At 39.0% G+C, this 22,221-nt stretch overlaps 1 long non-coding RNA gene across 1 annotated transcript in view; it reads left to right on the forward strand.

Annotated features, from left to right (window-relative positions):
- Nucleotides 1-153: 153 nt before the first annotated feature.
- Nucleotides 154-22,221, forward strand: part of LOC129734687 (uncharacterized) — a 93,023-nt gene continuing 70,955 nt past the window's right edge. The window contains exons 1-2 of the long non-coding RNA XR_008730169.1: nt 154-674; nt 3,614-3,685. This is a non-coding gene — a long non-coding RNA (uncharacterized LOC129734687). The remainder of the gene's footprint in view (nt 675-3,613; nt 3,686-22,221) is intronic.

Here is a 22,221-nt window from a genome sequence, read left to right on the forward strand (position 1 = left end):
AGCCAGTCAGGGCACAGCCTGCCGTCTGTTTGCTTACAGATTGCTTTTTTTTTTTTTTTTTTTTTTTCTTACACCTCGACCTGATTGGCTTGCAACACGAGAAAGGAGGCGTCGCCCTAAGGTTCTCCTCCTCCATGCCAAAAAAACACCCAACCCCACATTCTGGAAACCTGTCTAATTGAATTAGTAAGCCATCGGGGGGGTTCCTGTGCAGCTTTGCTGCTAAAGGTAACCGTTTCCACGCCGGACGCTATGGTAGGGTTTTACGCGGGCTGCGTGCGGATGAGTGTCCGTCTGCCACGGAAAAGCAGTACACCAAGCAACTGAAACGTGACAGGCAGCTCCTTCCCCACGTTCCCCTGCGGCGGGGCTCGGCTTGTACGCCACGGGCGCTGCGCGGCACAGGCTGCGCGGCGGCACCGGCTGCGCGGCTCGGCCGGCCAGCGCCGTACGGCCGGGCGCTGCGTGAGGCACCGACGCGCGGGCGGCCGGTCCGCAGCCGGGAGGGAGACTCCGCTCTGCTTCGCCCGCCACCCCCTCCTGCAGGAGCCGCGCTGCCGGCGGCTGCCGGGCTCCGCCACCGGGAACCGTCGGCTCCGACGAGGCGGAGGGGACGCGCCGCGCCCCGCAGCCCCAGCGCGGCCAGCAGCCGCGGAGCCGCGCGGCGCGGGCAGGTGAGCGGGAGGGGCGGGGAGGTGCGGTGCGAGGGGCGGGGCCTCCTCCGGGTGGGAGGGCGCTCCCGCCGCCCCCGCCCCGACGGCGTTGCCGGGGTGACGGCGGCCAGCGCGGCGTCCCGCCGCCGGGCCCGCGGGGCTGGGCCAGGGCGCGCAGCCCGCCTCGCCGCCGTTCGGAAGCGCCCCGACTCCCCCCAGCGGCGGCGGCCGGCGCCGCAGGGCGGCGGGAGCGGCGGGGCACGGCGTCACCTGCCTCGGCGTCGTCGTGCGAGGGGGGCCGGAGTGTCTCGGCTTTCCTTTCGGTGTTCAGGGGGGCGCACGGTTTTTCTCGGCGCCGAAAGAGGTTCCAGGTCAACCCGCATCGGCCGCACCACCTGACCGATCCGGCCTTTGGCCGGGGGACAGCGGGACTGCTGCGGGCCGCCCTCCTCTCGGCAGTGATTGCGGGAAGCGAGGGAGCACAGGCTGAAGTTAAAAACAAACGCTCGAATCCCTTGATGTTTTTTATTACTTTTTTTTTTTTTTTAGCAAAGGGCCTGTACGATTTTCAAATCTTTCTCATAAAAGGCCTGAAAACTTGCCTGCATTTTGTCTCCCTGTGGTCTCCTTCAGCCTTGTTTTTAACACGTTGGCATCTAAAAATTAGTGTCAGGATTTGAAGTACATCAGCCAGTCTAAAGTGCATAGCGAGTCTAAAGTGCACCGTAAACGCACACTTTTAAAATCCCTTTTCATTACCCCCCTCCCCGCCCCCCCCCCCAGCATTTCCAATTATTTGCTACCTTAACCAAGTTCGTTGTACAGGAATGGGCACATCCACTGTTTCCTCAGTCTTTTTTCTCCAGTACAGACAGATGTGTGGAAATCACTGCCCCTACATGAAGCAGAATAAATAACACTTTTTTCCCCAAATAATTTCCTCAGCCACATTTGTAAGAAAAGCTTGATTTGTGTGTGTGTGTGTGTGTGTGTCCACCTTTCTTCATGCCTTGTGAAGGACTGAGGGGTTGGGTTGTACTTAAAACACCTTTTAATAGCAGAGTCAGAGCTTAGTCCATTGTAGAATATCTTTGCAGCCTACAGTACTTTTTTTTAACACATACGACGCTGTGAAAAGGAGTCAAACTATTAATAATGGCAAAAAAACTCTCAGAAAGACTAATTACAACAGGAAGATACTTTTTTTCCCGTTGCTTTACTTAGCAAGTTGTGAGTGGCAGCATCTTATTAGGTTTTGAACAATGCAAAGACATAAATCCTTTGGGCTCAAAATAAAAGTAAAATCAATTCAGTGAGTACAAAAAATAGTACTTTAATAGACAGAAAGTAAGCTTTTTGTAACACCTCAACCAATTCGTGAGAACCTGTCAAATACCCAATACCCAGCAGCATGCCAGCTTACAGTCCACTCTCCATTTTTGTGTCCACATGATTAAAGACTCATTGATATCATAGCTGTGAGCTGCCTGTATATACCAGTGTTCTCTGGCATTAGCCTTCCTTTGGCAGAAAGGTAATGACAGTTACCAAGTGGTTTAACATCAGTTAAACTCTCTTGAATACAGCCTTTAGAAAAAGGAGTAGGCATGCAACAGTAGGTGCCTGAGACTGCCCCTGACAAGCCTCTCTAGCTGCCCCTGAACCTCCAGCTTCGCAGTGTAAATGTGTCTTTAACGTACACCGTACAGCATGTACTTTCTTGGTGGCTGCACAGAATTTCCAAGTACTAATACCCTGTGCTGCAGTTACTATGCTGACTGATCATGTCCCTCAAAATAATTAAACTAAGCACAGCTTAAGACTTTGTTTCAGGGAAAAGTAATAAATCTGTAGATTTTTTGTCTTTGCTGGTTTCCCTTAAAAATACACGTAGTATTCCTATCAATGCTCCCTAAGATTTGGTATCTTAAACAGATAGAAGCAACTTCTGGCATTACAATGTAGGTAATATTGTTAAAATAATTAATTTGCTTTGTCATGCAAAGATATTTTATCACCCATGAAGCATAGAAAAAAACAAAGATATCTCTACATTTTTCCTATAGCCTGTGTGTAAGATTTTTATCTTTTATAAATTTGAGTACTGCTTCAGACATAAAACTAGCTAGTAGGGCCCAGTCCAGCTTTTTCTAGCATTAACTCCAGTGTCTTTAAGTGAGTTGAACAAGCAAATCCCATGGTTTTTTTCCCTTTTCTTAAAACATAGAGAATTAAGGAAAGACCCTTCTGGAAAAATGGATGCGTACTGCAAATCAGGGAAGAATATAGCTGCATTTTAAAACTTTTTTGTCTAATTTCTGTGAAAATGTGTATTTTTAGATCATATGTTAACATTTCAGTAGAATTTGATTAAAGGTAGCCAGGCAGAAAAATAAATAAACTTCTTGTTGATCCGTGTTTAAATCATCTTTGATGTTTTGTTAAAATGACTGCACAAAAATATACCTTTTTTGTTTATCATTGGTATCCGTAGAAATGTGTTTTTCAGGACCTGAAATGATCATGCTTTCTTGTATTTTTAATCATTCTCTGCTCTCATAAATACCTTGCTGAAAAATGACTTAGAAGCAATCTCAGCTTCAACTTTTGCAAATTAATAACTGAACAGAGTGGTTAATCATTACAGATTCTCTCATCTTTTTCTGTAATCCCTGATACTGTAAGCTGTCAAAGAGTAATACAGAACAAAATCTGAGACTAATTTCCATATGAGAGGCATAGGTACCAAAGGCATAAATAATACACTTAGAGAGAATCACTGAATTCTTTATAGAGAGGTGTAATCATCGTTTGCAAATATTCTTGAGTAAGATAAGAGCTTTCTTTCCAGGTGGTTTCTCTAACTTAAAGATAGTTTTTTCCCTCTCATACATTTACCTCCGAGGGACACTTTGTATGTGTACTGCATACATGGATTTTTTCTTCTTTTGTCTTCCTAGGAGGAAGAAATAATCTTACGGAAGAGAACAATTTATGGCTGCAGAGAAACCTGAGCCAGTATTTACTTGTGTGTGAGTATTTTTGGCTGGCTAGAACAGAGGAATTAAGTGAAGATTCTTGATACTCTTTTTATTAAACTATCTGGCAACTCCTGTACTTCTCTAACCCTCATTTTCCACTCTCCAACCAGACATAACATACATGCTTACTTTACTGTGACGTACTGCGGCTCAATAACATCATGTTTTCAGGTCTTCAAAGGAGTAACTTTGAGATCCTTGTATAAAAAAAGAAAATGCCATAACACAAAATACAGTAATGAATTCTAGGTAGCTTCTGGGGTGACATCGTTTAGAAACATTTTCAGGCTGACTATTATGTCCAGAAATCATACCTTTTTCTTTTTGCATATGGTTCTTAAGAATTTGCTATTGTTCTTAAGGAAAATTATCTACAGTTACCTGCTTTGCTCCCGTTTCAGTTTTTCGGTTCAAAATCTGCATGTCTGGCTGAGCAGTCAAAAGAGCTTCCGCTCACAAATTAGGCATGACCTCTTCAGCACGTAACTATCTGGACGTTAGTTGGAGACTTCAGAATGCTAACACATTGAGGAAAACTTTGAGACGAAAACAAAAGATTTCCTGGCTTCGTATTGACATTTTATGATTTTTTTTCCAAAGTTTGCAATAAAAAGAATTACAAGGTAGGAGATTTTTGAAAGCATAAATGGAAGCAGGGTACTTATCTGCCCCTTGAGACAATAGAAGAATCTACTGTGAAGTTCAGTGTCATGTTTCCTCCATACATATAGGTAGTAACTTTGATGTAGTGTGTTGCCATTCAAGTTCATGTATGTCTTTACAAATACTTTTGCTTACGTTTGCTAAATATCTAATCGTGAGGAATTTGTTCGTTGACACACTTTAAAGAGCTCTAATTTTATGCCTTTGTGAAGTTAAAATATTTTTACTACTGTCATTTTGAAAAGCTAAATGAAAGCATTTATTTCTACTCAGTGAAGATCCTATGAACAGTTTATGGCTTTACAAAAAGTAGAGCCCATTGCATTGATTTGTCTTTCATGTTGAGTCAGTAAGAATAACTGAAATAGTCCACCAACGAAGACAAAGCAAGAGAACCTGTGGCCCTAGGATAAATGTACAACTTGCCTATTTGCCATCTACTTCATCCACTCTCTTCAAGTTAAAGACATTAATTTAAAGATGCTTTAAAAATGCTTTTGAAAGCTATTGCTCAATCTTAATTATTACAGAGCCAGTATTTTACAAAACCTGCAATTTTGGTATTATCACTGTAGAAACAAGTACTTAAAAATTGTAGTTGCAAAAAAGATTAAATACTATATTGTAAAACTGAAGACCAAAAAAAGCAATCAGATACAATGGACAATATGAATATAGGTATCATAAAGATTGCTGTTCACTCCTGTAAAAAGCTCTGTATTGAGCAGATACACTATACACATCATACAGATTACGTTACAAGAGCAGGCTCCTATTTCAGCATCTGTGCATCTCCAATGATGACATGGCAGTATTAAAGCCAGTTAAGGTAAATAATAATCCTGTTTGACCTTGTGATATTTTTAAATGTTTTGTGTTGCTTGCTCTTCAAATGCCCATGCTGAGACTGCATTTTTCCAGAGTTCTTTTGACAAAGTTAGCTTTTCAGGATGCTTTTTCTGCATTGAGTAACTGCAGCTGGTGGTCTAGAACATCAGTGTTTACTTAGAAACCCTGGTTTTAATCAGTCTTTTAAAAATCGACAGAGGGGATGTTAAAAAAAAAAAACCAACAGATAAACAAAACAAAACAAAAACCCCAAACACCAGAAAACCAAGAGAGCTACACCTGCAGATAAAACTGAATACTGAATTCAAAATAATGTATGATAAGCAGTAGGTGTTTGCAGGTATTTGTGGTTCCTGGTTTTGTCGTAATACATTGATTAGTGGACAAAATCATTGATCCTCTTTATGGGCATGCTGTCTTTTGTTTATTGCTTTTTAAAGTCTTGTTCCATGGGATGGACAGCTAGCAGGGTTTTTTTCTATGTTCAGATAAGTGAAGAAAAACAAGTTAAAAAATCAAGGCAGGAGTGGACTACTGTTATCTGGAAACATGATGGAAATCCTGTACTTGATTGCCTTCAAGCCCTATGTAGTAAACATGATTATTCATTTTTGTTATTAATAACACACTTTGCAAGAGTAAAACATTCCCAAGATACCCTTTAACACTTTTCAGAATTTAATCAACATTCAGGTTCATTTTCCATTTAAGTTTGCAAAACTGCAACCATTATTCTTGCTGTCCATTTCATGTATGAATCATAAGCCATAAAACAAACAGTTCCTATCTGTTGCAATACCCTGCACTTGCTTGTTCGTATTTTCCAGGGCATAGCACAAGTCTTAGACTTTGACACCATTCCCTCCTCACACAGCACCACCCATCAACTAACATGACTCACATTATCGAAAATTAATCAACAGGAAAAAAAGAAAAATAAAGAAAACACCAAACCCAAACAAAGGACTGCAAAGAAGGTTATTACAGACTATGCTACACCCGTGTTCTGTTAGCACCGGAGACACTTGCCCTGGTATGCAGCACAAGAAATAGGTAGAGTTTTATAGTCTAAAAGCAGCTCTAAGAAGTTTCTATACAAAGCTAGCTAAGTGGCACGAGGTAGTCCTTCCATTTAGGAAACTTCAGAGCTCCTTTGCTAATACAAGCTTTGTGTGCATTACATGCTGGAGGATCATTTGCAGAGGAGCTGCTTTTTTAACAGAAGCAACAGACTTGACAGTGAGTTGCTATATGCCATGGATGGTACATGGTGTATGCAGATGGTGGTCTTCAAGACGGCTGTCAGCATGGCGTAAAGGTTACTTCAGTGGATACTGGGTGTAGCTTCTCACCAGTGCCGTTTACGTTGTAGAACAGCAGTTGCACTGGAACTGCAGCAATGGAACAAAGTCCTTTGTGTTGTGGAGAAAATCTTATCTGGTTAAAAGAACAAACAGAAACAAGACTGATATATATTATTACAACTAATCAGCAAGCAAATTCTGGGGAGGTCTGTGTGCAGCTATGCACCTGGGAAGGTCCTAGTTGGATGAAAGAAATCTCAGAGGTTTCAGTGATGAAATGCAGAGAACGCATTTACTTTAGGTAATGTGGAAGGCACTTGCAGTGTCTTTAGCTATAGTGTTTGTACTACAACAGTGTTTTTAATGAAAAAAATGGTTATTAGACTAAAAGAAAGTCCACCTTTTAATTTAAAAAAAATATATTTCTGCACAGTTTGCAGAGCAGAGTTTGAAGAATGAACCCTAAGTGGTTTTTAATCAGCAGATCTCACAGTCATGACTGGGTACCTGGCATTTGCAGTTCTGTGTTTGCTGCAATTCCATTACACCATAGAAAGGAAAGGTATCAAAGACATTTTGGAAAGCAGCTAAACTGCAACTTTCAAGACAGAGGCATGGAAGAAGGGACTAGGAGAACATTTTCTTACCCTTCTCTATTCCTAAACCAGAGAAACCCACTAACATAGCACTTCGGTTGTAGATTTCATATGCAGCCTTTTCCATTGCATACACTATAGCAAGTCTGGCTGACTCTTGAATTCCAATAGATTAGACTCAGCCAAACAAAAACACAGCAGAATTAGCTGCCGCGTGTGATCTATGCCAACAAAACAGATGTCAGCTTGACAAGTGCCAGTCTGATATTCGTCATGGAAAGCCAGAAGCAGAAAAGGAATAAGATTAAAATTTTTTAAGCCTGCTTAGCGAGGCTTTGATTATAGTCTTATTGTCAGTGAAACTCCTGTGGACGTAGTGGAGAATGAATTTATGAAAACATTGCAAAGGTTTAAATGACATCATCTACTTTGTGCCAGTTCTGAGTGAATATTATTCTCCTTATCATGAGCCATGCCATAGCCTTGCAAAACCATTAGAGAAGAAAATAGAATTTTATTTTCTTAGACCACAATGTCACAAACTCAGATGAGAGAAAGTAGTCTTTTGGCACTCATGATCCCTCTTGTTTCATTATGATATTTTTTTTCATGTGTTCCATCTCAGCTTAGCTTTCATACAGAATTTGCACTGCTTAATGAAAATTGTTCATGAAAATATTACTTTTTGAAATTGAAGTTACAGAAGACTTGTACAGTTAAGAATTTAATTTCACATCTTTTTGGCAATCATTTGCTTTTACTGTCCTTCGTCTTGGACCTTTGCCATACACACTCCGGTGACATGCATCTTATATTTGACATTGGAAAGGTTTTCTCAGAACTAATTTATATCAAATTTCCATTTCAAAGTGAAGAAACCAGAGGAGATAGTACAATTCAACTAACAGATGACTAAAGAACAGTTCTGAAATGTAAGACTATCTTACAATCATGGAGGGGAAATGCCAAAGTAAAGAATTGAGCAATTACTAATAAATCATAAAAGGGTAGAAATATGATAATGAAAAGAATTCATAAGCATACTTCTTAATTAGAAGGGATTATTAATATCTTGTAAAATCCACAGTGTATTCTTTGTGTTAGAGCATTTAGCATTTCTACATAAACAAAAGAAAACAAATGGTAATTGTTTTATACTTCTGAAATCCTTTGTCAACAGGCATATGGCAGAAACAGAGTGGAAAATTGTATTACTCTAAAGGCTGCTGATGAAATCAACAGATCTGCTATCACTTACAACAGTAAAAAGGTTTTCATTTTGAGTGACAATTGATGTTTTCTGCTGTGCAAATGTCGCTGCATCTTCTCTGAGCAAAGAAATAGGAGTAACAATTTTGTGTAACTATTAAACTTTACTTCAGAGGAAAAAAAAAAACAACCAAGAAAAAAGGGAAAAAGAAAAAAACCTGAACAAATCAAACCAGAATGGGACACTCAACATCTGAGGTCAACAGTCATAGTGGGTTTTCTTATTACTAAGTTACCTAGGATTTGACCAGTTTGACATTCCTTCAAGATGTATTAGAATATCAGAACTTTATCAGAAGGAATTTGCCACGTAATTTATTGCCACATCTTCCCATTTAACAGATCTCTGAGGTTAAATTCCACATTTGTCTACATGACAAACGTGTAGCAGCAAAGAAAAATAAGCAGCAGAATGGATGTTCTTTATTCAAACACAGTGCACCACTAACATTGCAACTGCTGTATAGTAGTGCTCAGTTAAACTTCTTGCTCCTGGAAGGCACTGAGTGAGACTGTCACACACTGAGCATATTCATTTCTCATTATCTTCGGTGCAGTAAAGGATGCCTAGAGTTTTATGGGACTGAATTCAACAGCATTAGGCCTCCAGTGCCTGAGTCTTCTGTCAGTTACAGTAAAATAAAATTAGTGTATCAGTAGAAAAGATAACTGATTGTGCCCAGGATCCATGCAAATTGTCAGAAAGAGTGGCTTGCAAGTCACTTCTGAGAAAAGCTATAGCAACACACTTAACACAGTCCTGCCTGTATCGTGCAGACGTGCCACAGCAGGGTTTCTCTGGCATGGCTTGTACCTGTAAGATCATGCTCCACTGCATAGGCTTTAGGACTTAAAGGATTCTTGTATCTGTAGTGTAAATTTAAATATGTGGTAGTTGAGAAATGAAGATTGATAAAATGTATGATAAATTTTCATTAATAATTGAAAAGCTTATGTGAAAAATCGAAGAATATTCAACTGAGTTGAAGTTTTACCTGTAAACTTATGCTCGCCAACAAAAATACTGTGCATTGTAGATCAAGAAAGTGTAGTACACGGTATTTAGTGTAACTGGCAAAACAGCGAAGGATATCATTACAGCACGATAAATAACCCTATAGTATAAAGCCTGGTATGACTGTTTATATTGATAGGCTAAATATGGAACTCTAAAGCTATTTTGCAACAAAGTCCCTTTTTATACATATATATCTGGAAGAAAGCATATCTTTTTCTGAAAATCTTGAAAGGTTATAATCATGGTTTAAAATAAGTAACTTTCAAATTTTCCTTTGTGGTCATCAATTCCACTTCTCCAAAGAACCTCATAAACACAATGGGCCTAATGCCAAAACAAAAATTAAATGCTTGTGTGATCCCCAAGGGAAGACATACTTTAACTATGAAGTATTCTCACAAGAAACCTTGTAAACCTTACATGAAAGTGAATGACCTAGAGTTTGTGGCATTCACGTTTGTTGCTTTGACAGCACTGTTTATCAAAATAACTACAATTTCCAAAGAAAGACTACTTATTTTTTACTATATTGCTTTTTTTTTTTTGGCAAGGCCCTATAAATAATAAGTTCACTAGGTTTTTGGGTTAGCTTGTAGTTGATCTAGGTTGTTTCACAGCAGTCAGTTAATCCCTTCAAAGTATCATCTATTCATCAGTTCATTATTTTCTCTCAGCATAGGTGGAATATATTAAAGCTATTTGGAAGCATTTAAAAAGAAAAAAGGTTAGAAAAGAACAACACCTTGCATGTCAGCCCTTTAGAGAACTGAAAAAACCCAGATGTTTTGTTGTATTGTTTTCCCAAGATACTTCTACTGTCCTTTCACCTTTTCCTCATCTACTGTATTTATCTGTTTTTCTTCTACTCGTTTAAGCAACTGCACTTAAAAAGCAAGTCAGGTTACATTTGACAGCTATACTTGCACTTGTATTACTCTAATATTTTCTAGCTTCTCTTTGCTTTTGATACTGATTTATAAGAGCTGGCTGTGATTTGGTAGCATGCATTTTAAAAGAAGTGGCAGTTTTAACATCAAAAGATACAGCAGCAGTGAAGGTGTCAGACTTGCACAAAGTTTCCACATACACAGTATACTATTGTTTGCACTGCATACGCATAACAATTTTTTGAAAGTATTCATCCTTGCTTGCCAATAACTTGTTGTGTGTATTGAGCTAGACCTTTTACAGTTGGAGTTTTTTATTTGGTCTGCTTAGAGAGATAGAGGCAAAATTCCTCCTGGACTTTAGTGAGTTCTGGATTTCACTCAGAGTAAGTAACCTAACAGCACCAAACAGTATCTGCAATATGCCATCTCAATGGTGTTAAATCTCGGAATACTGTGTCAGATCTCCTCACAGAGTTACGTTTTATTTGCAGCTTACAGAAAAAAAGAAAAGGTATATATTTTAAGTGATTTCAGAAGTCTGCAAATTTCAGTCCAAAGTATAAAAGAATATTATCTGATTTCTTGCATTCTGCAGGTATGAAGACAGGTCTTGCTTACTCAAGGAGCGTACAGAAGAATATGTGGAAAATATAGTTGGTAGTAAACAAGGGAAAATATATGAGGCTGAATGTGAGCTGGAATGAAATAATGCATTACATTCAGTCTCATATTAACATTTTTCTTGACATTATGCACAAACAGGAGATGATTCAAGCAGGCATAGAAGTCATAACAATCTAGCAGTGATGAACTAGCCCATGGTTATTCGAGCAGTAATGTGAAGCAAGGTTACCTACAGTAGCAAGGCATTGAATTCATGGTCTGAGTCCTAGGAGATACTTCCCTCTGTTGTTTTCTTCGTGTTGCTAAGAATCGCCACTGGGTACTGACAACCCACCCTGAAATATGAGTGGCCGCACAGTTTGGGGTCACTCTGTGACCCCACCAATTAGAAAGTGCCATGTTTAAGTACTCAGCAATTAAAATTTATTTTACAAAGAAAGGTAGAGAAGACTTGTCTTCTCATTGGCTGGGAGGTCTGAGGCATTTGAGTCCAGTACTTTTCTAGGAGCATCTGCTTTAAGTCTGTAGCTGTGAGTTTTCTGTAGGTCCCTGAAGTTAGGGATGGCTGTGAATTAAAGATCACTACAGCAAGTTTTTACCCATAAATACAACATCTTCATATTGTAGTTCTGAAACCTACAGTTCCTTTTTTCTGCTTTCCTCAGCTGTTCCTGAATAGTCATCAGGAAGACTTACCTAATGGTATCATGATTTTTGTAGGAGCCATCCCATCAAGAAACCAGAACTGTGGAATACTGCTATACTGGCTTCATTCTCCAAGTGGTACCCAAAACACTCTTCTATTAGGAACTGCAGTAGGACCAAGCTCCTCAACTCAGGAAGTATGCTGCAGAGAAAACACTGTGAAAGGCATGCCTTAGAGCTTTCATTCCATTTTCACAGGTTCTCCGTGAGGCAATTTAATAGGATGCTACAAACAAGAGGGACAAATTACTCCCCAGGCAAGCATAAAGGGGGATAAAAGGTAACAGCAGTGAAAACTGTAATTTGGACTGAGAGTTTGGAGTGACACAAGTTAAAAGACTGCTGTCTGGAAGAGTATTACTGCTGACTTCAATGAAATCACAATGTTGCCCAGTTTAATGTAGCATAATCCAGGCCAGGATTTATGAATACCCTGCATGCTGATACCAGGCAGCACCAAGCTGTATTTAATCAGATAGTGGAAAGTCAGAGCATGCTGTCCGTGGTGAGTAGCTTCAATAAAGTGTCCTTTAAAGTCCTTAGAAATGTGTTCCACCATCGTTTTTAGACAAAGAAAAGGCACTGCACCTGAAGCCTTATTAATATCATCAGCTGTTTTGGAGTTTGATAAATAAACTTATTCTCTCGTTGGTATCTTTTCACTAACTTCTCAGCTTCACAGATCAGCACTCCAGTCTATCACCTCCTCTGTTCAGATCTGTTTCATTACCACTGCAAATACTAAGTTAGCACCAACTGACTGCTAAGAATTTAAAGATCAACATTGTTCTAGCCAGAATATAATAGTTATCACAGTTATGAGAATCCTCACAACCTAGATTTTCAGGCAGTCCATATCTGGTATTTGCTTGTTGCACAACTTTTGACAAATCATTTAACCTCTCTGATCCACAGCTTACATATCTGCAAAGCAGATTTAGTAATAACTACCTACTTTTCACAAGTGTTGAGGGGATTAATTAATTAGTGTTTGTTAAGCACTTAAAATCCCTTGGATGAAAGACACTAAATTAAAAAAAATAAAAATAAAAATTGCTTTTAGGCTCATAATTTTAAATGCCAGCAAGGACTATTTTAATGATTCATCTGATCTCAAATACTAAAGTCCCTATAAATTCATTGCATTTGACTATGTGATTGCTGAAGAATCTCTCTCTTCAAATCATCTCTAGTACTTGGATTTAAAAAGTTTGAGGGATGGACAATCTGATTTTCCTAGACAGCTGTAACCTGGTAGTACTATAAAACTACTTGTTACACAACTGGATCAAATTCGCTGAGCTACAGCTTTTATCCCTCTTGATTTCTTTTAGGCTTTTGTCTGCTATGTATAAGTGCTCGGCTCTATATCTTCTGTCTCATCCTGTATCTTCTCTTCTAGTTGATGCTTATGCTTCCCTCTGAAAAAGCTCTGATAAACTGGACCAACTGAGTGACTCTAGGAGCTCAAATAATAACCTGCTTTTCAGTTTTCCATTAATTTCTGTAGTTCTTCACAGAATATTTCCATAATTTTCAGCATTTTTTGGTATAGATACTAGAACTGGATGCAGATGGACTCAGCAAGCTGCATAACACTAACAGATCCTCTCACTTCTCACAGATAAATATTCCCCTACCTACACCTCTGACAACTGCATTATCTCAATGAGTAACGTTGAATCAAATAAATAAAGAGGCTCATAAGCACTTGATTATTCACCCTGAAGAAAAAAAGCAGTGGCTTTTGAGAAGCTTTGTAGCTGATTGGTCTTTTAAAATGACCAATGTTTTCTCTATTTGGTTGCTTGGGCATTAAAAAAGAGTAGCATAAATTAATGTTTTTCTACATTTAATCAACTCAAGCATCATGTGTCAGACTTTACGTTCACAGGAGCAGTGTGTAAAAAACTATGTGTTCCTCTGTTGCAGGGATACATTTAAAATTTTTGGGAGAGCAGGAGCCTTTCTATGCACCATATTTTTATAGTTTTGCATACTTTAGGACTTGTACGATCCTCAGGCAATAACTTCATCTAGCAAGAATTTGTTTCACAGAACCTTATTTTTGCTTCCCCAGATTTTATTCCTCTGTTCCTTTCTTGCATTTTGCTTTCTTTCAGACTAACTAGAACAATCCTTAAGGACACTGTCTCCTTGCTTTGTTCCTCTGGAACCTTCATCTTTTTACTCATCTGAACAATGTATAAAGTGCATTTTGTTCAGTTCCTTTTATTCTGTATTAGTTAGATCACTATAGCCTTTTTTCCACCTGAAAATATGTCTGTTTCCCGTTTAATAACATAAATTATATTTGTGACTTTCTTTGTCCGCTTTTTAAGGAAATGGTAACATCAGTGACAAGAAAACCAAAGACTCCTACTAGAAAAAGTCAGTATATTAGAAAGAAACAGTATTGTAAGCATATACAGTAGATTTAAAAAAAAATATTCACAGAGATAGACAAATTCCTCTGGTGAAGTCCCTAGTGATTTTGCCAGTGGATTTTCAAATGCCATGTGTTGAATCTTCATCTTCTCTTCAGAAGCTATTCCATAATGTTGCAGATCTAACCATGAAGATTTTTATTCTGACACTCAAACTACATTTTGTTGCATTTTAATCTTAGGCCATCCTTGCTAGCTGTATCCATAAACAATTTCTCTTCCTTCATGGGCTTTACAGTCTTGCAGTGGTTGTGGTTGAATTTAATTATAAGATGTTTCAAATCAAAATGATCAACATTAGTTTTGCATATGTCTTATTGGACTAGGTTGATGTTAGAGTCCGATGCTCTCTGACTAGGTTCTTCTAGATATTCCATACAAGGACAGTTTTCATGTTTTAATACCAAATTTACTTACTTCAAGATATTTGACATTACATGGGATTTTGATTCATCAGAGTGATTGAGCAATTTACGGAAATTGCAACACAAAGATAATAAACCAATTGCAATATACAGCCAATTAACAATAAAAATGTGATTCCCGTTACCAGTCTCTATATGCTTACATCATGGTGCTGGCCATCCCCAGCCATGGAAAGGAATACATGGGTTGACTCCAGCTCAAGCCTGCTGCTCTCTTCAAGGTTCATTCTATTGGTTGCTCAATTTTTTTGCTCTGTGTTGGGCTGAGTCACTTGTACACCTCTTTCATGCTTGTCTGTCTGGCTTGGGAAGATATTCACACCTTTTTTTGCTAACTGAGCGAAGGCCATTTACATAGCTAATTGATCCACTCAACTGATAGAACCATTGGTCTAAACCAAAGGCCATTCTTATGTCCCCTTTGTGTTGGGGTAAGTTCAGCTTTCTTTACAACAGCTGTAGTCACTCCTTCTGTTCTTCCCTGAGCTTCATGAGCATGTCTTTGCCCATGTCCTCTGAGCCTTCTTCCATTGTGGGGGTTCGTTGATCAGTTACAGTTGATGTGACCTGATCTTAGTGATTTTGCAGTTATTTCCACAGAAAGAGGAAAGCAATTATGTTAAGATACGTGCATTTTAGCTAATGCACAAGTGAGGTCATCAGGAATGAAAACAGTAGGGATGGCACAAGCTGTTATACACGTATCACACCATTCTGAAGAAGCAGAAAGCATAATAAAAATCCAGTTGAGGTCTATACATTAGACTAAGTACTTCTAACAGTGAATTTGGAGTGCATTTGCCATCCAGGATTTTTTTTATGCTTATCCTTTCCTAAGGCTTTTTTTCTAAGTGTCCCTGTCGACACTGTCATGACAGGACACTGGATCTGACAAACCTTTTGACTGACCTGGAGCAGCTGCTCTTATGTTCTTAATGTAATAGGAACATCACCAGTGCCACTAACTAGTGTCAGTCAAATTTGAGAAGTGTTTTAATCCAAAAACCTTTTGAAAGAAATACATTCCTTAAATGGATTATGGCCCTTTTTCTTAAATTACCTTAAACAGTAGAGGTGAACAAACCAAGGCTGATATGCTTATAAACCCGGCTAAATCTTACTTTAACTCCTTTCAGGCAAAGATCTCAAAGTAAATACCAATCTAAGACTACAGTATTCCTCTGGGAAGTACGCTTGACTGAATTATTCTAATAGCTTTACAAATGCAAGAGTAGGCTAAATGAGTTATTCCACCAAACTCTGACATAATAGCGTTATTACATTTGACTTGAAGACCTGAGCAGAGCATATACATGTAATGCCTGAGTATATTAGTGGTACATAATCACAGCTAGGAACGGTTGCTACTGCAACAAGATTGTAACTTTGTTATTATATATAAAGTGAGTATGTCAATATATGCATTTATGTATCTACATTTAAGTGAATATACACTAAAAAGCTGTATTCTTGGACATGGAACAAGTCACAGATGAACACAAAAAAGCAAGAATCCTCACAAATAAAAAATTACCCTCCCTTTCCACTGCTGCTTAACCATCCTCCTCCTATAGCACAATGTGTAGGTTCTCTTCAGTTCCCAACTGTACACACCAGATGTGGGAGTCAGGTAGTATTTGATGGGTGGAAAGTGTAACCACTCTTCATGATTTAAATCATTTCACAGGTCTTTCCTTGTTTCTCCATCCCTGAGATGCAATAGAGTTGCAGAGAAGGGTGTTCCATCACTCCTGCTGCTTCTCAATTACACCTACAGGCTGCCAATTTCTGAGGATTCATTCCAAGATGAAACTTCCATTCTGAAATGTCCTGCTAGTTTCTGAAGAGTTTCTTAAGACTCACTGGAAACTCATCGTGTTAATAACGCCCAAACCCAATGAAAAATAGTTTGTCTGCAATGATAGAGCCAGGAAAATAAATTCAAGTTTCTTCCAAATTAATGAGCTGTGCATGAAAATTAATTGTTCAGCACATTGTAATTCACTATCTGAGGGAAAGATAGGAAGGTGAGTAAATGTTCTATATGCATCATAACTAACATTTCATACACAGTTACATAGGTTTCATTAATATTCAAGTGCATTTGTGAAGCAGGCAAACTGCTATACTTAAATGTAAGCTCTGGTTTGTAAACCGTAGTTAGCAGGTAGGAAGGCAAGTGGGCAGGATACTTCCAGTAGAAGTGGACATTGATGATAATACCCTCAAATGTATTCCTGCTTACTGCAGTTGACTGTAAGTCTTTTCACAAATTTATGTATCCAGAATTCTCCAGCCAACAACTCAAATTCATAAAATGCAGCATGGTCATCTGAGGGCTTGATTTATCTGCTGGACATGCACTGTGTTTTCCCCAAGTAAAACCTGTGTGAAAAGCAATGTAGGCATTACTAGCTTTCTGAGTTGAGTCCCTCATCTAAAAATAAACTGCAGCAGTTGGTAAATACCGTAATTAATACTTCTAAATTTTGTAATATACCATTATTTCTAATGGTAGTCTAAAAGTTGTTTATGTGTTTTGCTAATTCTAGCTGTTCTTGTCAAACCATGTGCTCTTGGGGAATCTCTTACCGGCAATACAGTTTCTGCATTCTGAGTGACAGCTCTAGATTAACAGGTCAACAGCACTGTAAAAAGGTCATTGGCAACTCCTCTGACAGACAGATTGCTTTGGATTTTAAGAGCTTCTATGTAAATCTGGTAGAAGGACTGGGTGCTACACAAGGTAAGACTTTCTAATAAGTCTTGAGGAGACTAAAGAATGAAGTAGAGCAAATGGTAAGTGGAAGGAAGTGGAATAAACCCAATCTTCGTGGCACGTTACCACTGTGTTCCCAAATAGCTGCAAAATAAACCAAGGAGAGAATGTGATCATCAAAGAGCAATATGAGCAGCCAGAGAAAAAGAATTAAAGGCAAAATATTTCAAGGTTGTAAGGGAAATCAGATCAAAAGGGCCAAATTTGTGTCACATCACCACTGGCTGCTTAAGGCTTTAGCAGATTAGTGTGTATGACAGATAGCTTTGAGAAGGGCAAATCACATTTTTTTCTTTAGTTCTGTTGCCTCATTGACTGCTGTGGTAGCTAGGTAATGAAGATTACTTCATGCCCAAGTGGGAATGAATAGGCTACTGTGCACAAATCTGTTGGGAAGAAGAATATATTTGTTATCTTCAGCTTAGAGCAGGGCATTTTTGCAGACAGTTCAAAGTAGACTCATTAGGTTGCAGTGAACAGGGTGATAGAATAAATAAGAATAGGCAGATTGGGTTACCTTAAAAAAAAGTAATTTTAGTTAATTTATGACTTTTAGAAATTTCACATTTGGCTGTTTCTCTTCCACCTGATGCTGATCTATGGCAGTCTCTGCTGCCTTCAGGTTAAAAAAAACCCCACTGCCTTTTTTGGGGATAGCTGTCAGTACTGAGACCAAGACCATTTAGTGTTCTTCAGTAGGCAGCATCTTACTTTGTGAAGTTGCCACTTCACAAATGTCATGACAACCTTCTGCCACAGAGCAGTGCAAAATAAGTTCCTACACTTCTGTTTCAGGACAGGTTAGATAGCTGTGACACTGTCAGAGTAAAGAATTAACATGTTCCTTTGTCCCTACTGCAGTGTCACACTACATCAGGAACAGGCCTTGGACAGTGAAAAATGGAAGAGCTTGAGAACTGAGGCTTGGCTAAAAGTGTGATGAAAACCATTTTAGTGGTAATCTGGCAGCTGTAAATTTAATTCTGTGATGGCTAACAAGGTTTTGGTAAAGTTTTCTGACTATGATGGATGATTCTGAAATTGTAAGAAAATCATATTAATGAAGACAGCCCAATTATTTTTATAGTGTGTGCTTTGTATATCAGGGACCAAAACTAGGGCAGTAAGACAAAAAAAACACCCAGATATGCTAGTTTTATCACATTAAAAAATTGAAAGAAATGGACAGCTAGCGAGGCTAGCAAAGGTACTTTCCAAACCAGAAGATGGTAGCATTAAGTCAATAGGGTGTATTTTTGGCTTTCAGATGAAACTGCTTGATAATCAATAAGTGTACTTGCTGTGTGTGTGAAAGGAAAAGACTGGCATCAACCCTGTAAAAATGCTCAGCAACAGGTCATTAACAATTCTAAGAAGTATATAAAGTAAACCATAACAAAAGAAGGAAGCCTTGGGATTTATCTGAGATTTCCCCCATTAAAAGATGTGGCAGTATATACACTTTGCTTATGCTGCCTACACAAGTGAGAAACTCAGTCCAGCGCTCCAGGCACCACTGTATTAAAAATTGATGGGAATTCACTGTATAGTAGATTTTTCCTTCCAAGGAACTGATAAATAGTTAATGAGGAGTTACGCAGCTGAGTCCATCCTGAATGGGTAATTCTTTCAGTAACAACAGTTTGTTTGCCCCTTGATTGTTCATTTTTTTCTCTCTCGTACAACAAAATATAATTTAACTTAGGTTTATTATTTTGTAACCTAAAAAGATACATATACTTATTGATTGCTGGTTCTAAATTATCTGAACACTTTTGGAAATCTTTCCCTCCTCATAAATAAACAATGAACAAGTAGCTAGTCAGCATCTGTCTGATGAATTACAGTGTTTGAAGCATCACCGTCAATGTGATCTAGTCAATAATAGACAGCAGCAAAAAGATACCATCCTACCAGGCACAAAATGAGCCTTCCTGTTACTTTTACTCATTTCTTCTTAGCCACAGTGAATAAATATACCATTGCACATTCTAAACATATGCTACTACCACGGCAAGAGTCTCGGTACACTGAGAGTGCTGTTTGCCCAGTGTGTTTTTACCAGCTATGAGCTAACTGCTTCTTTGTTAAAAAAGTTAAAAGAACTCTCTTTCCTGAGGATTTTGTGCTTAAAGGAGGTGGCAACTAAAGCTGGGACCCCTTTATATATCTGCAGAGTTAGGAAATGTTCTCACCATAGCACATCACTCATATCCTTCAGCCAGACAGTGAAAGAAGAAAGCAGTGCTGCGAATCCTCAGGAACATCCAAGTCTGGTGAAGTGTATGTTATTTCTTATCAGAAACTGACCCCAGGTGAATTTTGACTTAGAGCTTGCATTAGAATAGAGAAGGTGAATGCTCACAGGCAATACTCACCAGCTCAATTCAAATCCAAGTAAGTCTTCAGCTGTATCAGCTGTTCAGTAGTATACGCCGAGGTCTTGCTCCAGGTAGACAAGGCAAAAGGAAATACATAGAGACTGTTGGAAACTTGTGCAGGCTTTCCAGGTCATCTCTTATGAGCATGTCCAACTTTTCATAGTGCCTCTATCTGTTCAGAAGCTGTTCCTGTTCAGTTCAGTAGATAAACATAGGTCATTAGGTTGTTGATCTAATGTTTCTAAAATCCAGTAAGCACTTCACAGGTACTTTAAGAGAAAATATAGCGAAGAATATTAAGGTTTTGTAGTTGTAGGAGAGGGTGTGTGTTATGATACAAAAACATACCAGTTTTTGTATAGATATTTAAGCATTTTGCCAGAATGGGTAGGCACAGTCAGCTCAGTGCATGAAACAATAATATTGCTGACAATGCAACACACTGGGTGATACACTACCTTGTAGCAGATAAACAGAATGCTTTTATTGTTGGACCACATTCACTCCACATTACCTTAAACCATCATAAAGCATGAGCTACTCCATTGCACAAATAATGCTTGCTATTTCTGCTGTAAAAGAACAGTTCTGAGCTCAGTACAAGAACCAGGCAGACTTTGCAGTATGCCTCAGAGAGAGCTATAGAGGAAGACTGTCAGAACATAAACATTTCATAAAGCAATAAGTCATTATGATATTAAATAAGAAAACCTGAGGATCGACAGACACCTCAAGTTAATGGGGGAAGAAATTGTTTGGCTTGCATTTTTATGTTTTACTAGTAGTCCTGTTTTCCCAAGACAATATATGTGAATATTAAGGAAAAGAATTCATCTGAATACAGTAGAATACTATTCCTGAAGTACAGTCTTCTGATCAGTTAGTCCCAAAGCCTTACTACCACAAAATAAGAATGGATACTGCCTATTTCAACACAATACATGCAAAGAAATATAAAGAGTGAATATTTTAAGCCAAACAGGCCTCCTACGCCCAGGGGAATTTATCTGAATGGAGAAATTTTGTGTTTGTTGCTAGCAGTCCGCAGGAGTCTGGATTGTCACTACAGCTATTGATCATGCTGACAGCACCCTTTTTACCAAAAGGCACTGCTTTTCAGCCACTTCCCCAGCTCCCATCTATCTATGGATAGAAGATCGAGAATTCTGTCACTGCAGCCACTCTCCTCTGCTCTGCAGCTTTTCTCCTGTTGTGGCCTTGGTCACCTTTAACACAGACAGGAGTAAATTTGGCTTCTCATTCACAGATTTTTTTCCCTTCATAAAATTGTAATTCTGTAGGGAGCGACCTGATTACCTAGGAAGTAGAGCACAACCCAGTACATTGCGAGCAGCTGCCTGCAGTAGGACAGAGTGTATGTAGCAGACAGGGTCCTTGCATTACCCTCTTATGCTCTACTTCGAGTCATGAAGGCAAGAACGTAAGATGAAAGCAGTCCTGCTAAATCAGACCAAGCCATCTAGCACAGTGTCTTGTCTCTGTCAATAACCAAAAGCAGATGTTAAGGGAAGTTACTCATAGTGTAAGCTTGTGAGGTACTTCCTCCATGTTGGTACATTGTGGTACACCATGGAATGCAACAGAAGCTGCAGCTTTCTTCTCAACCTGTTGCAGAGGAATTAATGCCAGAGAAAGATGAGGTTTGTGTACTTTTATCAGAGTTCCTAATTAAAAGAAATATTTCATCTAAGTACTACTGAGGATTGCCTGATGAGAATAAGGTGATAATCCTCCTGTGTTTACAACTTCATGAAATTCAGAGAGGAACATCAATAGTCCATGAATTGCAGCTAAATCAGTCTGAAAACCACAGCAGTGATGACAACAGCTCTTCAAGAAACTACTTTGGGGATTTGTTTGCTTGTATAAATGGACATGTTTCTATTAAGTCTTCACCAACCTTGGGCAGGGTGATCACCTTTGAATAGGTGCCAACAACAGTTTATAGTGAGGCACACTTCCATTAATTTATTTGGTGGGATGAAAACCACAAACCACCAGACCATGGATACAGTTACATTTACTGATCATGTGGCTAAAAAGCAGATATTCTGAGCAATTTGTCTGAGAAGAAAGAGGAGTGCTTGTAGAAGTTGTTTCTTCTTTACAGTGCGCTTGGCGGATTGGGCTGAAGTGAATAGGTTAATAATTATGAAACAGTTGTTAGAGAGTCTGTCTGAGATAGCGTGGACTGGAGCAAACCCCACCCATTCTTACCAATTTTGTGCAGCAGCTGGCGGGCAACACAGAGAAGCTGTCATGGAGAATACTGGGGCTACAACGACATGCTGGAATGCAGCACTGTCAATAGCACAGATGACCAAAAGTGTTACGGAGAAAAAGGGGGGACTCTGTCAGATTTTGGAGAGTGACAGCCTTGACAGGCAAGTATGCACATACCAGAGTGATGGACATATTGCTACAGTGAATCCTGGGGAGCAGGTCCTTTAATTCAAGTACAGCAAATCCATGGCTCAGATAAAACTCATCCAGGAGTACCAAAGGAAATAAAAATGTCAAATCATAGAAATACCAATGAGTAAGCTGAATATAATG

This window comes from Falco cherrug, chromosome Z (assembly GCF_023634085.1).
Source record: "Falco cherrug isolate bFalChe1 chromosome Z, bFalChe1.pri, whole genome shotgun sequence".
NCBI classification, from domain to species: Eukaryota; Metazoa; Chordata; class Aves; order Falconiformes; family Falconidae; genus Falco; species Falco cherrug.